This window comes from Lissotriton helveticus, chromosome 7, assembly GCF_964261635.1.
Source record: "Lissotriton helveticus chromosome 7, aLisHel1.1, whole genome shotgun sequence".
In the NCBI taxonomy this organism is placed as follows: Eukaryota; Metazoa; Chordata; class Amphibia; order Caudata; family Salamandridae; genus Lissotriton; species Lissotriton helveticus.
In genome coordinates, this window is record NC_136068.1 from 1,246,048,417 (window position 1) to 1,246,069,822 (window position 21,406).

Genomic DNA, 21,406 nt, shown 5'->3' on the forward strand with positions numbered 1-21,406 from the left:
ACAATCAAGTCCTGTATGGACCCTGCAAGTGGGCCCGTCCTCGATCCTGTATACGGCTACTGTTTCACTTTCGTGACCCCCAAGAATTACGGGGTGGTGCATACTCCGCGGTTGGACGGCCGCGTGTTAATTATCGCTCCAAAAGTTGTCCACCTTTAAGTAGCACACGACCAACCGCTTGATTTATGTGTAGGTAAGGACAGGGATCCGCTTCTAGATGCCGCTCCGTAATGGATTTTCCTGACGCGTTTCGAAACTCCATATGCTTCTTTTCAGAGGCTTTAACGGAAGCGGTGTGCGCAATCGCTGGCCCACTTCACCATTTTTCAAATGACACACCCACCAATGGGAGGCTCAGATGAGACTGTGTATTATGGGAAGTGTAGTGCGGAGAGCACACAATCAAGTCCTGTATGGAGCCTGCGGGTGGGCCCGTCCTCGATCCTGTATACGGCTGCTGTTTCACTTTCGTGACCCCCAAGAATTACGGGGTGGTGCATACTCCCCGGCTGGACGGCCGTGTGTTAATTATCGCTCCAAAAGTTGTCCACCTTTAATTAGCACGAAGTCACCAATATACATGATCGCACCTCATTGAAAATCATTGCAGTTAATAGAATGTTTTAAGACTTTAGTTACATTATACATCATTTGTTCATGGTACCATGCTCATTTTAGGAATTGCGGTGTGTTCTAAGGTGATTTTACCATGTGAAAAAGCCTTCTGCTGGGATATCATGAATCATGTTTGAGAGAAACCTGTTTTCTCATGCTTTTCCCACAGAGGTTTGGAAGGTAATCTATAAGCTAAACTGAGAGCATATTTTCTGTAAATTCACATTATCTTTCTCAGTCATGTGAGAATGAAGTCTAACATTCTCAGTAAAACATGTACATCCAACAAGGGCAGGGACTGTCAGTTGATTCCTTTGTGTTCTACTGCAGCTTCCGAGAGTGGTCTGAAGAACAACTAGAGTGCTAACAGACTTACTTATGACAAAAGTATAGCACACCTGAAGCCATCTTGATTGGAATAAAGTGGTAACTCTTAAAATATTTAATTTAAAAAGGAACAAAATGAGGGGGTTCCCTTTGCCGTAGGAAGTATGCTTAGTGCTGCAGAAAAAAAAATTAGGTCACTTTTTGAGTGACTTCTCAAATCGTCTTCTAATTCATAAAAACAAATTCTGACATGCAGACTGAAACATGTACTTTCAATACCAGTAGCAGACTTCCCTGGTGAGCAGTAGCTTTACTAAAGTGATCTAAAGAGCAGCTAGAGTGTAAAACACTGAAAGTATTTCCTACTGAGGAGACTGTAGTAAATGAGGAAATTAGGAAACTACATACCAAATAAGTCTCCCAAGATGGCCGCCAGAGACAAAAGAGCCCAAATGTAGCACAAATATCACCCAGATGTAGCCCAAGTATAGTCCAATGACGATTGTCCCAGAGTGTTCTAAAGAACAACTAGAGCGCTAACAGTCTTACTTATGACAAAAGTATGGCAGCTTGATTGGAATAGACTTGTAACTCTTAAAACTTTTAATTTAAAAAAGAAAGAAATAAGGGGGTTCATTTTGTCATAGAAATTATGGTTAGTGCTGTAGAAAGAAAAATTAGGACATGTTTTAAGTGAGATATCAAATATCTTCCTGTTATATTTCAACAGGAGCAGCCTGGCATTTGATTCCTTTGTGTTCTACTGCAGCTTCCCAGAGTGTTCTAAAGAACAACTAGAGAACTAACAGTCTTACTAATGACAAAAGTATGGCACACCTGAAGCCAGCTTGATTGGAATACACTGGTAACACTTAAAACATTTAATGTAAAAAGGAACAAAATAAGGGGTTTATTTTGTAATAGAAATTATGGTTAGTGCTGTTGAAAGAAAAATTAGGACATGTTTTAAGTGAGATCTCTAATATCTTCCTGTTATATTTCTACAGGAGCAGCCTGGCAGTTGATTCCTTTGTATTCTACTGCAGCTTCCCAGAGTGTTCTAAATAACAACTAGAACGCTAACAGTCTTACTAATCACAAAAGTATGGAACACCTGAAGCCATCTTGATTGGAATATACTGGTAACACTTAAAACATATAATTTAAAAAGGAATAAAATGAGGGAGTTCATTTTGTCATAGACATTATGGTAAATGTTGTAGAAAGAAAAATTAGGGCATGTTTCAAGAGAGATCTCAAATCCTCTTCTATTTAATTTGAAAATTCTGACATACAGACTGAACAATCACTTTCAATACCAGCAGTAGACTTCCAGTTAACTCCCTGGTGAGCACTAAATCCTAAACCCCCAGCACGACCCCCTACACTACCCAAACACATCTGCACTACCCTAAACCCTAATACACTACCCCAGCAAGACCCCCTACACTACACAAACACCACTGCACTACCCTAAACCCTAAATCTACATCCAACACAACCCCCTACAATACCCAAACATCACTGCACTACCCTAAGCCCTATATCTACCCCAGCACAAACCCCTGAACTACCCAAGCACCACTGCACTACCCTAAACCCTAAAACACTACCCCATACACTACACAAACACTACTGCACTACCCTAAACCCTAAATCTAACCCCAGCAGGACACCCTACACAACCCAAACACCACTACACTACCCTAAACGCTATATCTACCCCAACACGAACCCCTACACTACCCAAACAACACTGCACTACCCTAAACCATAAGACACAGCATGACTCCCTATACTACCCAAACACCACTATGCTACCCTAAACAGTAAAACTCTACCCCAGCACAACCCCCTACACTGCCCAAACACATCTGCACTACCCAAAACCCTAAAACACTACCCCAGCATGACCCCCTACACTACACAAATACCACTGCACTACCCTGAACCCTAAATCTACCCCCAGCATGACCCCCTACACTACCCAAACACCACTACGCTACACTAAACCCTAAAACACCACCCCTACACTACACAAACACCACTGCACTACTCTTAACCCTAAAAAACTACACCCAGCACGACTCCCTACACTACACAAACACCACTGTACTACAATAAACCCTAAAACTCTACCCCCTACACTACACAAACACCACTTCACTACCCTAAACCCTAAATTACTACTCCAGCATGACCCCTACACTAAGCAAATGCCATTGTACTACCCTAAAACACTACCCCATCAGGAACGCACAAACACTACACAAACACCACTGCGCTACCCTGGCCTAAACCCTGAATCTACCCAGCACGACCCCATAAACGACCCAAACACCACTGTACTACCCTAAACCCTAAAACACTACCCCAGCACAACCCCCTACACTACACAAACACCACTAAATATGGGCTGAAAATCCGTTCCGCTCGCGGAATTTGTGAATTTTTGGCAATTTCGCAGTCCGCGAATCGTGCAAAATTGTCAAAGAATTCGCAATTTGCAAATTGCCCGATTTTTTGCTTGGTCGCGCTTCAAAAATACAGTCTTGCACGCACGGCGTTGACTTAACACGATTCGGAGTTCGCCGAGTTGTTTTCCTCCTGGTTTGCGTGCGCTGCGCCATTTTCGATCTTGGTGCGTGATCGTGCGAGACTTTTCGACCGCGAGTACGTCATAGCGTCCTGCCATCTTGCACTGCAAGACTTTCAGAACGCAAATACGTCATAAGGGCCCGCAGTCACGCATCGCGAGAGTAAACAATTGCGAACACGTAGATGCGCCGCGCAGCTGACATCCGGCGGGAGATTTGAACATCTTGCGTTCCCGAAATAGCAAAAATTGCAATTCTGCACAAGAAGTCTATCGCTGGCAGCATAAACCTTCTGAAATTGATGATTTGGATCAGAATAACTCCTCAGATTGACATTTGGCTGCACTTTTTTGCGCAAGGAGTGCATTTTTGCGGGGTTGGGAGGAAAGAAGTGCCCCAGAGTCTCCAACTTCCTGTTCCTGTCCAGCAGGCTCCTCCCTGTGCTTTGTCCATGTCCTGGTCACTTTTCATATGGATCTGGAGCTGGAAGAATTACTCTTTGTGGCTGCTGCTGGATATTTGTATTTGAGGACTTTTTGTTTGGATCAATTTTGGAGTTGTGATTTTACAAGTAAGTTGGTGTTGTTTGTTTGGGGCATTGCAGTTGCTGCAACTACAATTTATAAACTTTTTCACAACTTTATGTATTAAATCTTTTATTGAGCAAAGATAAGCATACTGCACCTCTCGATATCGTTCGTGCCGGCTCTGCTATGAGGCAGCCTAGTTCCGAGGCACCGTTGGCGCCCAATGCGGCCCTATCGGGGTCAACTTCTGTTAACACAGCAAGCCGCCTACAACCCATCAGGGCCGGCCGCGTCAAAAAGAGGTGCTATAGAGGTGCAAGCTAAGCAAACAATAATGCACGAATAAACAGAAATCCCCAACTCAGGACATAAAACAACCCCTGGGTCCCTTCCCACCCTCTCCCTCCCCTCTCCTTGTCCATTAGTGAAGTGTAGGCAGTAGGTCATCGCTGACTCTCTACAGGTCAGGCGGCGCTGCGCGTGTTGGGGCCCTGCGCCTGTGTGTGTGTGTCTTGGGCTCCGGAAGTGGGGTCTCTGCAAGACGTAACAGGCACAGATAGCGGGGACAGCTCACCTCTCTGAATTCCCCTGTTAGTAGGGCAAGAAAGGGCCACCAAAGCACCGCGAAGTCCGCCCCCCTCCCTGCTGAGGATAGTGACAGTTTCTCCATCCCCAGTATTGCCCAGAGACGATGCAACCAACCCAACTGTTGCGGGGCGTGGACGGCCCTCCAGTGAGCTACAATGTTCTGGACTGCCGCTCCCAGGGCCAGTGCGATCAGTTTCCCCCTCCAAGATTTCAGGGGGTACATGAGGGCGTTGGGGAGGCCCAATATGATGTAGGCTGGGAATCGGGGTAGTTGCGTGTCCAGGTGGGAGTCTATGAGATCTAGGATGGGAGTCCAGTACGGACGGAGCTTGTCGCAGCCCCATAGCAAGTGTTCTAGAGTCCCTAGTTCCCCGCAGCCCCTCCAGCATCTGTCGCTAACCCGGGCGTCCCACTGGTGTAGCCTCTCGGGTGTATGATACCAGTAAGTGGCGACTTTGGTTAGTGTCTCAGTGAGACCCGTGTGATGTGCTGTATGTCTGGCCCTGTGGTAAACCCCTTCCCATTCTTTCATTGTGAGTTGTCGCCCCAGGTCTCTCTCCCATCTGGCCCGCCCTGCGTTGTATGTGTGGATGTTAGGGAGGAGTAGGTGTTGGTAGAGGTCTGAGATCAATTTTTTATCGGAGGTGCGGGTCAGTAACACTTCTCATAAGGCGTGAGGTGTCGTTGGGCTCCCGGTTGGATCGAGGGGTGAAGCACCCAGTGTCGTACTTGCAGGTATTGCAGGCGGTCTGTCTCGGCAATGCCATAATCTGTTTTGACTTTATGGAACGGAAGGACACCCTTGAGGTCAAACATGTGGCCCGCAGCTCTGCAGGGAGTCGCTCTCCATGCTGCATACGCTCTAGTATCCAGGCCAGGCGTAAAGTCCGGGTTGTCGAAAATCGGGCTCATCGGCGAGGGAAAGGAGGTCAGTCCCTTTGTCACGGCCACTCTGTCCCAGACTTCTAGGACCGTGCCTGTGACGTCAGAGGCGTAGAGGTTGGGGGTTCTATGCCGGCGTGGCAGGAATGGTATACCTTGCAGTGTGCGGCCGGCTACAGCCTGGTCCTGGAAGAGCCAGTGTTTGCCCGACTCTAATTGATGCCATTCTACCAGTGTTCGCAACTGTGCTGCCTGGAAGTATAGCGTGAGGTCGGGTACACCAACCCCCCCGTGGGCAGGAGGCAGAGTGGCGATGGCATGTTTAAACCTCGGTCGACGGCCGTTCCAAATGAACCGTGATAACTCTGTTTGGGTCTGTTGAAGCCACCCGCTCGGCGGTCTCAAGGGGAGCGTCTGGAATAAATATAGGATCTGGGGCAGCAGTGTCATTTTGACCGCTGCGATCCGACCCAGCCAGGATAATGTGAGGGACTTCCAGCGCCGTAGCTGCTCTCGGAGCTTCTTCGTGAGTGCCTCGTAATTGGCCCGTGCTGTACCCTGCACTGTCGGGGTCAGGAGGACACCCAGATAGGGGACGGAGGCATCCGACCACTGCATTTTGAATTCCGCTTTGACCTCCTCCAGTGTGTCAGGCCTCAGCGAGATGTTCATGGCCTCCGATTTCGCCTCGTTAATTTTAAAACCCGACGCCAGTGCAAAGGCGTGGAGTTCCACCAAGAGTGCGTGTAATGACTGCATCGGATTGATGAGGGACAGTAGGATATCGTCCGCGTACAGACTAATTTTGTGCGTATCTGCTCCGAATGGAATGCCAGCGATGAGTTTGTGTTGTCGCACTCTCTGCGCCATCGGCTCCATGTAGAGCGCGAATAGGAGTGGAGAGAGCGGGCAGCCTTGACGGGTGCCCCTGCCGATGTCAAATCTCGGGGAGGTATGGCCATTAACTCGTACTGCTGCATTGGGACGGCGGTAACAATTGAAGATGCGGTGACGGAGAGTTTCCCCAAACCCGAAGTGTCGCAGCACCTGGTCAGGGTAGGGCCAGTGCACCCTGTCGAATGCCTTCTCAGCATCAATGGTGAGAAGCATACAACCCGGCTTTGTACGCGACCCGGCTTCAATGAGGTGGAGAACGCGCCGGGTGTTGTCACTGGTCTGCCTTTGGGGGATGAAGCCCGACTGATCAGATTCTATCAGTTGCTGCAGGTACGGTGCTAGGCGACCTGCGAGAATGCCGGTGTAAAGCTTCAGGTCTACGTTCAGCAGAGAAATAGGCCTGTAGGAGCCACATTTGGTTGGGTCGCGGCCGGGCTTGGGAATCACGGAAATGGACGCCTCGAGCAGGTCCGGGGGGATGGCACCGGGCTGATCAAAGGCATTAAACAGGTCACGCAGGATGGGGGCAACCAGCGGGCAAAAAGCCTTATAGAAGGCCGCTGTATAGCCGTCTGGTCCCGGTGATTTCCCCCCCTTGAGGCGGGATATCGCCGAAATGACCTCCTCCAGGCCTATGGGCCGATCTAGGAAGTCCGCTTGTGCCTGAGTTAGGGTGGGGAGTGCTGCGCCTCGTAAGTAGTCTATTCCGGCGTTCGGGTCCAGTCTGTCCGCATCATAGAGGGCGGCGTAGAAGTTACCGAATGCCGCTGCTATGGCCGCGTCCTCCGTGATCTGGGTGCCACGAGCAGATTGGAGGGAGCGCACCTGTTGCCTCTGAGTCTGCGCCCGAAGCCTGCTCGCCAAGAGCTTCCCGCATCGGTCACCCCCGGTATAGTATGCGTGCTTGAGGCGCATGGCGGCGTATTCCGCCACGTCTTGGTCCAGGGCGGCCAGCATCTTCCTTTCAGTGCACAACTGGCGCCACGCCCGCGCGGCCCCAGTGCGCTGGTGCATCTGCTCCAGCTCGGCCACCCGTTGGGTGAGTTCGGCCCTTTTCAGCGCCCTCTCCTTATTATTGGCGGCTGCAATTGAGATGAGTTCACCGCGGAGGACCGCCTTGAGGGCCGCCCACTGCGTGGCTTTAGTTGTGTCCTCGTTTGCGTTGTGTGTCAAAAATTGAGTGATCGCGGCCTTAAGCCTGTCTTGAGTGTCTGGTAGCTGCAAAAGTCCGTCCCGAAGCCTCCAGTGTCGCTGGGGTGCTGGCGTGTGCGCCATTCGAAAGGTCGCCACGACCGGTGAGTGGTCCGACAGCGAGGCCGGGAGTATCTCCACGTCCGCGGCTTGTGCCGCCAGCTGGGAGGAACACAAAAAATAGTCCAACCTCGTGTAAGTTTTGCGTGCCGCTGAGTAGTATGTGTATGCAGTTGTTTGTGGGTGAGCGTGCCTCCACAGGTCAATTAGGCCCAAATCTGCAAGGTGCATATGCCCTGATGTCGAGAGTGCCCCCACCTGTCCGAGTCTCTGACCCGAGCGGTCAGCAGTGTTGTGGAACACTAGGTTAAGATCTCCACCAATTAGTAAGTGTGGGAGTGTAGTGGTAGTGGCGGACTCTAGTGCTGTGTGTAAGAATTTTTCCTGTCCCTCGTTCGGCGCGTAGACCGAGCTCACTAGTAGCGTTTGACCCGCAACTTGGAAGCTGTGGAGGAGGAGCCGCCCCTTGATCTCAGCCTCTTTCTGTATGATCCTCCCCTCGAAGGACTTGGCTACTAAGATTGCTACCCCGGCCACCTTTTTCTGGGAGGAGGAGAAAAACTGCCACGGGAAGGATCGCGATTTAAGCCTGTGTTGGTCTTTAGTGACAAGGTGCGTTTCTTGGAGGAGGCATATGTCTGCCTTCGAGCGTTCCAAGAAGGACAGTATCGCTTTCCGCTTGATTGGGTTGTTGAGGCCCCGCACATTAAGTGAGAGTATAGTTAAGTGACGGGTCATGGCGGGAGCAATAAGGAAGGTGCTGGAACCTGCCTACGGGCCGCGGGCGTGAGCTTTGGGACCATGTCTCGCCCATCACGGGTGTGTCTGCCGCCCCCATCTGCTAGGTTAGAACCCCTTGGACAAGGAGAGCCCTCCCACCCCGCCCCCCCCTTCTCAACTCCCCCCCCAGCCCAACAGGTGCAACTCCCCCCTCCCGACCCTCCCCCCAACCCTTCACCCAAACCATGAAAAAAGTTCGGTCAAACATAGTCCCAGGTCCCGGTAATAGTCCTCAGGACCCGTGGTAAGGTGTATCCTTGGTATGCAGGCAGTGGCAACGGTGTCGGTGGACAGAGTTCGTCCCCGTCTGCCGCTGTGGGCAGTCCGCTAGGGTTACGGCAGGGAAGATGCGTGACGTCCGAAGCCTCCGCCCCCGCCGCCGGTGCCGGCCGCCCCGGCCTCATCGAACCCGCTTAAGTCCATGCTCTCTCAGGTTGGGGGTCAGCTACTGTCCGGCTTCACCAAGCCCTGCGCCACGGTCTCCACCGCCGCCCGTTGACCCTCCTCTATCTCCGTCGCTGCGGGGCGTCGCGGTTTGTGGCGACGTCGTTGCTGCTTCCGTCGCCCGGCTGTGCTCTCACCGGTGGGGTCACCACTCGCGGGGCCCTCATTTACTATCGGCTCCTCGATGCCCAGGAGGTGACAGGCCTCCCTGAGGGAACGCAGTTGGTGGAGGCTATTGCCGAGCCTGAACACCAGTCTGAAGGGGTGTCCCCAGCTGTAGGAGATATTGCGCTTTCGTAGTTCCGCCGTGACCGGCCGAAAGGTGCGCCGCTTCTCCAAAGCAAGGGCCGCGAGGTCCTGATATAGAGTTGGGGAATGTGTGCCAAAGGTGACTGGAGCCATCTGACGCGCCTTGTTGAGGATATCTCCTTTGGTCCTGAAGTCTTGCACACACACCAGAATGTCTGCTGGGTGGGCCGCGTTAGCTCTAGGTGGGCCCGTCCGATGCGCCCTGTCCAGACCCAGGGGGGAATCCGTCGGCCGGCCCAGGATGTGGTTGAACAGTTCCCGGGTGAATTGAAAGAGGTCTTCCGTGTCTGGGGACTGCTTCACTCCCCGGATTCTAATGTTATGCCGCCTGGAGCGGTTTTCCAAGTCCTCAGCATGCGCTTGGAGGTCCACTTGCTGGTCATGTATGCGCACCAATTCTTGTCGCAGTGCTTCCAGCTCCGCATCCCTCGTGTCGCTTTTCGTCTCCAAATCCGCCACTCTCTCCCCGATGGCGTCTGTGTCGCGGCGCACCTCTTTTATCTCCTCCTGGAGTTCTTTCTTCAGGGCATGTATGTCTTCGCGTAGACCAGTAAAGAGGGACTCTAGGAAGGAGCGCGTGACAGGGCCCTCCGGGTCCGCCTTTCCCAAGGACGGGGAGTCCGATGGTTTCTTCTCGGAGCCTATCCGGTGGCTGGTCGTCGCGACATCCGTCCGCTTCCCCATAGTGCTAGGGGTAAAGAGCTCTGTGATGGTGCGATCTTTCCGGGTCCTCCCGTTGGCCATGACCCTGTGGAGCCCTCCCCGGAGTACTGATCGGCCACCACTAGTGTCGGTGGCCTGTGGGGCCCAGGTCTTCAAGCGTGCCAAATCTCTTCCGTGTCAGGCACGTGGGCAGTTCGGGGGGCGGCGAGTCGGTCGGAGGCGATAGGCGCAGGACCGGGGCCAGGCCTCAAACGGCGGGCCAATGCTGAGGGATCTGTGCAGACACTGTGTAGGGAGCCACCGAGTGAGCAGGAGAGGTGCTTGGTGCCGGGGTCCCCCCCGTTCCGTGGCCCTGACGTGTGGTCCCCGGTCTGCCTCTTGCCACGTGTTGCCGCCCACTGCGTAGGTCGGGCCTCTGTTGCTGGTCGCCCGGTGCTCGATGTGGGCGAATGCCTGGTGTTGCGCCCGCTTTCAGGGGAATAGTGCGGCTGCAGCAGGCGATGGAGAGGGGGGGCGCAGGCTCACCGAGGGCGCCGTCCCAGGCGCGGTGTCAGGCCCTCCAAAATGGCGGGTCGTCGTGTTGCTCAGTTCCCGCCGGGCGGAGGGGGAAAGCGGGCGCTCTGCAGCTGGGGGGGCTCACCTCCTCGGTCACTTTCCCCTCGCCGGGGTTCGTGCTGCCAAGGCCGGGGGCCGATTGTCTACCCCCCGCCTCTCACCTCCGGCCGCTGGAAGGGCCCCCCAAGCGCCGCCGTCGTCTTCTCCGATGCTCACCGGCAGCCCCGGCAGGCGGCGGGGCGAGGGCAGTTCCGATGCTCGGGTGAGGCGGCAAGTCCGCAGAAGCCTCCGCCAGGGAATGCGGGAGGCCTCGCGTGTCGCCGCACGGGCCGGACCTGTCGCCACCACTGCCGTCCGCTCCGGCTTTCACCAAGTCGGCCTTCAGGCTCCGCCCACCACGGCCTCGTTCTCGCCTCTCCGCACAGGTCAGGCCCCAACGGACGTGATAGCTTCGGCCAGAACCAGGCGCCCCCAGTCGCCAGCACCCACCGCAGGCGGTTCCGCTGCAGCAACGCCGGTGTTAGGCGTTTCAGGAGACCCCTCGGGCCGGGATCGGTGCTGTAATCATGCTAAAGTCGGCGACCGGCGGCGGGAGCTCGGCGGAGCACGTCCACTCACACCGCCATCTTGGCCACGTCCCCTTTTTCACAACTTTAAAAAATATATATTGTAGTATATTGTAGCCACAGAATCTAGTAGGCCCAGGCTTAGTCATGGGTGCATGACACAACTGTTTCTGTGACTTTTCTTGAACTTAAATATCATTTATGGCATTGAATTGAATAGCTCACTATTATTATATCTATGTGGATGTTTTTTGTCATTTTGGGGTGCGTGTTAAAGCCACACTAGCCAGTAGGCCCAGGAGTAGTCAGTGGTGCATGGGCCATGTCTTTCTGTGGAGTCTCTTGAATTTAAACATCATTTAGGGCATGGATGGCATTGGATTGGGGTGATTTTTGTGTGTATTTCGATTTTTGGGTTGTTGTTGGGGCCTGGTCCAGGGCCTGGCCATGTGGGTGGGGGGCATTTTGAGGCCTGGTCCAGGGCCTGGCCATGTGGGTGGGGGTCTAGGGGCCATTTTGAAGCCAGGCAGTGTACTTTGTGCCATAGGCCTGCACCCAGTCTGCCTTGCTTTCATCCATTATGCCCAGGGGCAGTCAGTGGTGCATGGGCCAAGTCTTTCTATGTGTTCTCTTGATTTTAAACATCATTTAGGGCATGTATGCCATTGGATTGGGGTGATTTTTGTGTATTTCGATTTTTTGGGAGTTATTGGGGCCTGGTCCAGGGCCTGGCCATGTGGGGGGGGCATTTTGAGGCCTGGTCCAGGGCCTGGCCATGTGGATGGGAGTCTAGGGGCCATTTTGAAGCCAGGCAGTGTGCTTTGTGCCATAGGCCTGCACCCAGTCTGCCTTGCTTTCATCCATTATGCCCAGGGGCAGTCAGTGGTGCATGGGCCAAGTCTTTCTGTGTGTTTTCTTGATTTTAAACATCATTTAGGGCATGGATGCCATTGGATTGGGGTGATTTTTGTGTATTTCAATTTTTGGGAGTTATTGGGGCCTGGTCCAGGGCCTGGCCATGTGGGGGGGGGGCATTTTGAGGCCTGGTCCAGGGCCTGGCCATGTGGGTGGGAGTCTAGGGGCCATTGTGAAGCCAGGCAATGTGCTTTGTGCCATAAGCCTGCACCCAGTCTGCCTTGCTTTCATCCATTGTGCCCAGGGGCAGTCAGTGGTGCATGGGCCAAGTCTTTCTGTGTGTTCTTTTGATTTTAAACATCCTTTATGGCATGGATGCCATTCGATTGGGGTGATTTGTGTGTGTATTTTGATTTGTTGGGTGTTGTTGGGGCCTGGTCCAGGGCCTGGCCATACGGGTGGGGGGCTAGGGGCCATTTTGAAGCCAGGCAGTGTGCTTTGTGCCATAGGCCTGCACCCAGTCTGCCTTGCTTTAATCCATTATGCCCAGGGGCAGTCCGTGGTACATGGGCCAAGTCTTTCTGTGTGTTCACTTGATTTTAAACATAATTTAGGGAATGGATGCCATTGGATTGGGCTGATTTTTGTGTATTTCGATTTTTTGGGAGTTATTGGGGCCTGGTCCAGGGCCTGGCCATGTGGGGGGGGGGCATTTTGAGGCCTGGTCCAGGGCCTGGCCATGTGGGTGGGAGTCTAGGGGCCATTTTGAAGCCAGGCAATGTGCTTTGTGCCATAAGCCTGCACCCAGTCTGCCTTGCTTTCATCCATTATGCCCAGGGGCAGTCAGTGGTGCATGGGCCAAGTCTTTCTCTGTGTTCTTTTGATTTTAAACATCATTTAGGGCATGGATGCCATTCGATTGGGGTGATTTGTGTGTGTATTTTGATTTGTTGGGTGTTGTTGGGGCCTGGTCCAGGGCCTGGCCATGCGGGTGGGGGGATAGGGGCCATTTGGAAGCCAGGCAGTGTGCTTTGTGCCATAGGCCTGCACCCAGTCTGCCTTGCTTTCATCCTTTATGCCCAGGGGCAGTCCGTGGTGCATGGGCCAAGTCTTTCTGTGTGTTCACTTGATTTTAAACATAATTTAGGGAATGGATGCCATTGTATTGGGCTGATTTTTGTGTGTATTTTGATTTTTTTGGGTGTTGTTGGGGCCTGGTTCAGGGCCTGGCCATGTGGGTGTGGGCCATTTTGAGGCCTGGTCCAGGGCCTGGCCATGTGGGTGGGAGTATAGGGGCCATTTTGAAGCCAGGCAGTGTGCTTTGTGCCATAAGCCTGTACGCAGTCTGCCTTGCTTTCATCCATTATTCCCAGGGGCAGTCAGTGGTGCATGGGCCAAGTCTTTCTGTGTGTTCTTTTGATTTTAAACATCATTTAGGGCATGGATGCCATTGGATCGGGGTGATTTTTGTGTGTATTTTGATTTTTTGGGTGTTGTTGGGGCCTGGTCCAGGACCTGGCCATGTGGATGGGGGTCATTTTGAGGCCTGGTCCAGGGCCTGGCCATGTGGGTGGGGGTCTAGGGCCATTTTGAAGCCAGGCAGTGTGCTTTGTGCCATAGGCCTGCACCCAGTCTGCCTTGCTTTCATTCATTATGCCCAGGGGTACTCAGTGGTGCATGAAACAACTCTCTTTGTGTGGTCTCTCTTCTATTAATTTAAACATCCATTTTGGATTAGAATTGCAATTTTTATTTTGGGTCTTTCCGTTTTTGGGTGTGTTGTGTTAATAATAATAAATGCCTAGTTGCAAATATTAATTGAAGCACTACATATGCAACATTTATTTAACTGATGTTCCTCTGGCTTCCTTTGCTTTAGGTGCACAAAGACTGACAACCAGGAATCATCCTCATCATCATCACATGTTGTAGTGCCAGGAAGAAGTCCTGCTGAGGTGTGTGCACAACGTCACGTGACGTCATGTGTGGTGGCCACAGACAACTCTGCAACTCGTGCAACTGCGTCCTGCTGTTCTGATATCTGAAGAAGATGGGCCCAAAGAAATGTGGGCATAGCTCCTCTACCAAGAAAGTTGCCAGTGTCACTGCCAGTAAGAAGGAGCAGAAGAAGCAAGTGGTGCCACTTACCAAGGAGACTGGTGTGCCGACAGACACTTTTTTTGGGAAAAAAAAACTATGCCTGCAGCAGCCGTGTCCTTCGAGGACCAAGCGGGCAGCAGCACCTCCGCTTCATTGGTCTCAGTGCCACCACGCCAAGTTAGGCCCAAGTCCATGTGCGCCGCAGAGGCATCCTCTTTAATTGCTCTTTCACCATCGACCAGTGATGTTGGCGTTGACTCATCACAAAGTAGCATCCAATCAATGCAGGGTGTAACTCATCTGACAAGTGTTCAACCACAGCCGCATCGACAACCACAGGTGCAACAAGGAGAGGCGCAAGGAGAGGCGCAAGGAGAGGCGCAAGGGGAGGCGCAAGGGTAGGCGCAAGGGGAGGCGCAAGGAGTGGCACTAGGAGAGGCGCAAGGAGAGGCGCAAGGAGTGGCACTATGAGTGGTGCAAGGTGTGGCGCAAGGAGTGGCGCAAGGAGTGGCGCAAGTAGAGGCGCAAGTAGAGGCACAAGTAGAGGCACATGGAGAGGGGCATGGAGAGGCACAACTGCCTACAATGGTTGTTCCTCCAGAAGTAGGGGCACATCAGGAAATCGAGATTCAAGCGGAGGTATCATCCGAGCAAGCCACTCCTACATCAAGATGTGCTGGAGGTGGTTGGGGCAGCTTTGCAGAAGAGTGCTGTTCACACTATCCACCTGACAACAGACATGTGGACCAGTTGCCAAGCCGTTCATTACATGTGCATCACTGCACCCTGGGTCTCTTTTGCGGGGGTTAGAGACAAGATAGCTGCAGGTGTTGACAGTGCCACAATTTTTCAAGCTAGTCGGAAACATGCAACAGTAGCCATGTTTGCCATGGAGAAATCTCATACTGCAGTAAACATTTTGGAGGAGTTTAACAGTAAGGTTTTTAAATGGCTGCATCCAAGAAAGCGCATGATTGGTTATGCTTCCACGGATAATGGCAGTAATATAGTTAGGGCCATGAATGATAGTGGCTATTTCAGAGTGCCGTGTTTGGCGCACAGAATTAACATTGTTGTTCAAGATTTCTTGAAAAAAGAAAACAAAGTCAGCAAGTTACTGACCACCTGCCGAAGAATCTGCACACATTTCAGCCATTCTTTTAAGGCCCGGAAGCAGCTGAGGATCATTCAATGTGTCTGTAGAGTGCCAGTCAGAGATTCATCCAGGACGTGCCAACACGTTGAAACTCAACCTTCTACATGCTTGAGCATCTGCTTGAGCAGTACTTGGTAATCAATGAGTATGTCTTTAACGCACAGGGTCCCTCTATGAAACACATAAGGCTAGATGTGGGGGAATGGGACCTAGTTAAAAGCCTGACAGACATGCTTCGTCCTTTTGATGTTTCCACGCGTGAAGTCAGCAGGGAGGACTGTACTTTGGGCAAAGCTATCCCATTGTTGCACATGCTAGAGCACCAACTGAAGGCTGTGTCTTCAACGTTCCAAGATGATGCTGATAAGCAAGACGCATATCAGTTGGCGGAGAGTTTATTAACCCGCCTAATTGACAATGCAAGGCTTAAAGGAATACATTGTGAACAACATTACATTTGTACCACTTTTCTGGATCCACGGTACAAAAAGGCACTGGCCAGCAATACATTCATTCCTTTTAATGAAGCAGATGTTTCAAAGTACAAACATTGGCTAGCTCTGTCAGCCACTTGGTTTGAAAAAGAGCGGCAGGAAATTGAAGGAACCGCCACGAGTACTACTGAATCAGCAGGCCATCCGGCGTCAAGGTCCACTTCTGTGGCCGAAGGCAGTCACTTTCCCTCAGAGCCGTTACCGACACCAGCAACCGTATCATCATCATCACCTGCACCAGGCCCAGCCATAATATTGTCGGAAGCAGATTGGATAACTCATCAAGGTTTGCTCGTTCCAGTGTTGATGCAAAGGCCACAGATGGTACGCAAAGTGGAGCACCCCTGGATGACCTTGAGTGGATGGTGCAGGCCTATCTGGATCACCCAACAGAGGTCTTCTTTGATCAGAACCTATTGCTGTATTGGTATGGGAAAATGGCTCAATGGCCACTGATCACCAAGCTGGCTCTAAATTATTTGTCCTGCCCACTGGCAAGTGTGTCTTCTGAACGTGTTTTCAGTGCTGCTGGTACCATTGTAACTTCAAAAAGGACCCACCTCTCACCCAAAAATGTAGAGAGGTTAACAATGATCAAGATGAATCAGCACTTCATACCACCAGATTACAAAACATGTGAATCCACGCAGGAAAAAGAGGACACCGACTTAGGTGACGGAAGTTCTTCTCTGTTAGCTGACCTACTCCTGTTTCAATTCACAGAGTTTGAGGACGAGCTCTACTTCCCTGACACTTAGGCCTGAAATACTGGCTTTTTTTTCGTTCTTATTCACTTTTATTCCTATGTGTCTTTCTTTCTTTTGCAACTTTTAGCACAACAAAACTCTAATCACAACAGATCCATCAGCAGCACTGTCTTCGTCTTATTTCCGTATTGAAGGTGCCGCTGTCTGCATTCCTGAAGTTCACAAGTTCACAACTCAGTCATGCTCCTCTATCCTCCTCCAGACTCCCCCTATCCATTTCCCTCAAGGCAGATGGCTGGATTACGCAGAATCACGAAACTGTCGCTTCATAGACGAGTCCCCTCAAAAGAAGTGGGACTGGAATTACTGACTATATGCTGACTGTTACTTCTAAAATTGACACGGAAGGCTGCCCTGTGGGCCTTCACTTGAAGAATAAGATGCGGACAAAAAGTGGAACAGGTAATGAATAATGAGATGGCATGCAGTGGGCAACACTGGCTGTCTGGCCCTGATGAAAGCAATTGCTGATTGTTTCTTGTGCATGAAATGAATCATATGTGTTCTGTTATTATTTCATCTTTTACACACTAAATGTAACTCAAGTCTACACTGTTTTTACCTTGTTTAATTCAAATTGTACTTCTACTGCAGGGGCCATTACGTTGCATTTTTTATTATGGAAAATGTCCTTGGAGTCATTGTGTGTAGACTGTGACTGCATGAACAACATTGAGTTTGCCAATACCATGATGATGATGAGTCTTGATGATCAAAGTTAATATCTTTACAGTCACTCACTGGGACGGATGGATCATCATTGTCGGTTTACGGAAGAACTATGGCCATTTCGTGAGTGGCAAACAGGTAAACAAGTCAACAACAACCACAGCAGAACTACATGTCTGTCTCGTCGTGGTATGGAGTGGTCGAGCCAGTGTAGTGTTGTTATGCCAGAGTCCAGACAGCAGTTCATGAAAAATTGCGGCTATGTGGCTTGCTGCATAAAATTAGATCTGCTTTGTCTGTCTGTATCAAAGAGGTATGCTACATGGAGGTTGGTTCACTCAGTGGTGCATGCCTTGGCCGTCTGCATGGCCCTGGCCTGCTGTGTGCTAATTACTATCCTTGAAAAGGAGACTCAGAGTATGCACTTTAGAAATTATGCTTGTATATAATACTATCGCCTCTGAAAGTGAAAGTGTTATTTTTGCACTACAGACAGTACCTTATATTTTTCTCTGTGGTGTTTTAATATCCCTTCCTGTTTTTCCATCGACAATTACAGGCCGGCTTTCCTTTTAGCCTGTGCGATGGGAAAAACATTAACTCGGGCTTACCATAGCAATCCGCAATTCCGCATCCGCCAGGCAGGCAGTGGACAGTGTGTCTGGTCACCAAGATTGATCGACGGAGCGTCAGTTGGAATGGAGGAGTACCGCCAACAAGAGGAATGGCTGGATGCATGCAACTTCCCAAATTGAACAGGACAACTAAAACATACAGTTGCAGTATCCTCTTCACTTCTCCTTATCTTTTAAATAATGTTATTGTTGTGAACTTCTATGAGTGCGGCTGCTCTCTGCTTCAAATTCATCCCTACAGCTATTTGATTAGTTTCTTTGCTATTTTTAAAACTACTTTAATGTAATAATGCATATTTATTCTCTCTGAGGGCAGATAGGCAAGTGAAATTGCATAATTACTGCAGCCCTGTACTGTGAAATTGTTTATTCATAGTTAGTAAGTTGTTGTAACTACTACTTTTCAGTAACCTAACCATCCATTTAGCAAACAACTTCATGCATGCAGTGCACTTCCTTTATGTCCCTTAAAAGATTTATGGATATCTTCGTATCCAAAGATTTGTTTTTCTTCATTTGTTAATTGTCCATGCTGTTTTTTTCCTCTCTCCACAAAACTTTCCCAAAAAACCCCATTCCCATCCAATTTTCAAACCATAACCCTCTTCCCCCGGGCTGTGTGGTTTTCATTGAGGTGTGACAGACTAAATGACAACAATAATTCCACACACTTGCTGGGGAGGATAAGGTCAAAGCAACAGAAAATACATTTTAAGGCTGGTGAAGGAATCCGAGGATATATTATTTTTCTGCTTGACACACACCCATGAGTATTTGCAAATCAAATCAGAATTTCATGTGCGCCATCGAGTGGATTCATCATCAACAACATCCTCCTCCTACACGTGATGAATGCTTACGCTGCTGTGTCCTTCACCTTCAGTACTATTTCTTGTAGTAGCCATACTCTACGCAACTAGTAGTTATATTTTGAATACTTTAGCATTGCTTAGGCTATAATTTATGGCACTGTTCTTGTGTACTGTACTATCTATCGTACTGTTCTAATGCTCCGCGCAGGCCACTCAATGTTTCATTTCCTTTTTTTTCATATGCTGCTACTGCCAGTGTGTACCACTACTACTACCACCACAACGATGACATTTCATCCGTCCAGGATTCCAGAGCCAACCTTAATCGCCATTTGCCATGCGCCCAGCCCTGTGCCTAGCCCTATTCTCAAACACGAATCACATGTAAGATAAGCATTTTGGGGGAGGAGGAATAATGGAGAAGGAAGAGAGGAGAGACTGACAGTAGTACTAGTAAAGTAGTAGGACAAATAAATTAACTAACTCTGTCAGTGGCACTTTTGTACAAATTTGGGCGATTAGACAATTTGAATCAACCAGCCAGTTAAGTTTCAGGAAAAAAATGTACAGTTAACCCCCCGCCTCCCCCACAAAACAGTATAAAAACGTGTATGCTATGTTTAAGTTGAAATAAACAATTATTTGATATCTAACAAAAATAAACTATCCCACAAGAAGACCCGACCCACCCCCCTCCCTAACCCCAACCAATGTCCATGAAATCAATGTCCCCAAAAGTCCAAAAACCCCAATGCTCAATCCCCCCCCAATAGTCTTTAAAAAAGAGGCAAGGGACAGTCTCTCTACTTCCGCCGGTAGTTCCTTTGGCCAGGTGGTCACACTACTCTCTCCGGAGGTCCTTGAGCAGGGCTTTCAGCCTCGCCACCTCCTACTCAAGGTTGGATACTCGCAGGGTCAATCGGTGCACACGAGCCTTGCACTTGCAGGTACTGTGGGTGGCAGCTGTTGTTTTTGCTGCTCGGCGGCGGCGGTCGGCTGCCGGACCACAACTCCGTAACGCTGGAGTTTTGCACTGGCTGTATGACCCAGGGGCAGCGGAGGAGGATGCAGCTGTTTTGGATGTTGTTGACTGCGTGTCATCCTCCTCCTCCTGAGCCACCAGCCGCTGATATTCAGAGACAATTGCCTCCAGCTTCCGTTGCTTGTCCCGGATAGCCAACTCCTTCCTTGTTAGTTTAGAAGGAGTATCTATATGAAGAATGAAAAACATGCTGTAACCAATGCTCTTTAAAATTAACACAAAAATATTCAGCAGAAAGTTGTGTCACAGTAGCACTAGCAACTTGCAAGCACAGTACATAACATTTGTGGCATGTATCTAACTAACCACCCACTTCGTCGGCCTCTGCTCTAACAATAGTGAGAGTTTCAGGAATTCTACTAGCACTGTATGGACTCACTACATTATACTCATACAGTACACCAGTCTTCTTCTCTCTTGTTTAGCGAAATTGGTATGTAAACTTGTGGAAGCCGGCATAATGCCAGCGCAGTCAACTTGCACCCGAGAAAAACAGACGCAAGCTGTGATGACACAGACTTGCTTTACTGTTACCAGTCCAGTACATGCAGGTGGTGAAGCTCTTACTTTTCTATTACGGGTGGCACTGGCCATACTATGTTACAAGGGCTCTTGCTTAATTAATTTAACTTTCATCCTGCCCTGCCCCTGACTACTACAAGAGGAAAATGAAGAAGAAAAATAATATGATCATCTATCCCTTCACAGGATATTTGCTTACATATGGGATGACTTTAGGTGCTTTGTTTTTGATTGAGTGAACACTGATAGGCCACACATGAATGACAGAGTTGTAAAAAAATGATTGACAGAGGTAATGAGTGGTCCCCGTAATCGCTGGATATATGCTGTGCTTGCAAACTACTGTTACTAGTCATGGTAGTATTCTGAAAAATTACAACTTCTACTTTCCTTGGCTTTACTATTCTGTCACAGACATGCGGTGTTACATGATATTCAAAGTAACACTCTTCATCCAGTGACCGTCTACTCTGTCTACATACACCTATGCTATCTATGAGTAAGATACCATCCAGGCATCCATCCATTCAAAGTAAATGTCAATCATTCTTCTTAATGTCCCAACTGGACAGACCTTACTTTTTGTCACCGAAAAACAACCTTTTTATTTTATTTTGTAAACCGCCAGCCATGCATCTGTGCTTTCTTGCGTTTGTATTTGAACCAAAGTATATATTGCGCACACATACAGTTTCTGTTTCACTACCCAGGCAGTCCTCTTTTCTTTTATTTTCCAACCATCCTTGCTTCAGCCTTCAACCGGCCATGCATCAGATTCCCAGCCACCTCGGGCAGCATTCAAAAACACGTATCATTCTTTGCCAGTCATTAATTTTAACTCGCTCTTCCTTCCTTTTTTGTTTTTTTCCTCATTCTGCAATAGAGTGTATCTGAAGTTATCGGGGACCCGCTTCTCAGCTGTCCAGACCTTCACCATACATTCATGACACTTTAAATACTTTTATTTCGAAGTGGGGGAGTTGACCACCTTGGCCACTCTCACAAGCATAATGCTTGTGTACATATTACCATTGCATAATCATTGGAAATGAGTAGGGCTAAGCATGTTAGTGTGTTCAATCTCCCAATTAATTTGCAAACTGTGAGACCTCCCAAATCTCCCAATAATTGTATTTCCTACTAGGTTTGCCTTTCCTATCCCACTTATTTACTCTGTTTATGGAAGCCACCCATTCTAAGTGCGTAGGGGAAACTGGTCTTATCCACTTAATGCAGAGTTCCCTTCGTGCAAGCAGAATCAACATAAACAACAGGTTCTCTTCTTTCCTCGTTAAGGGTGTTACTCCCTCTTGCCGACAGACCCCAAAAATAACAAGATCCATACTTACTATG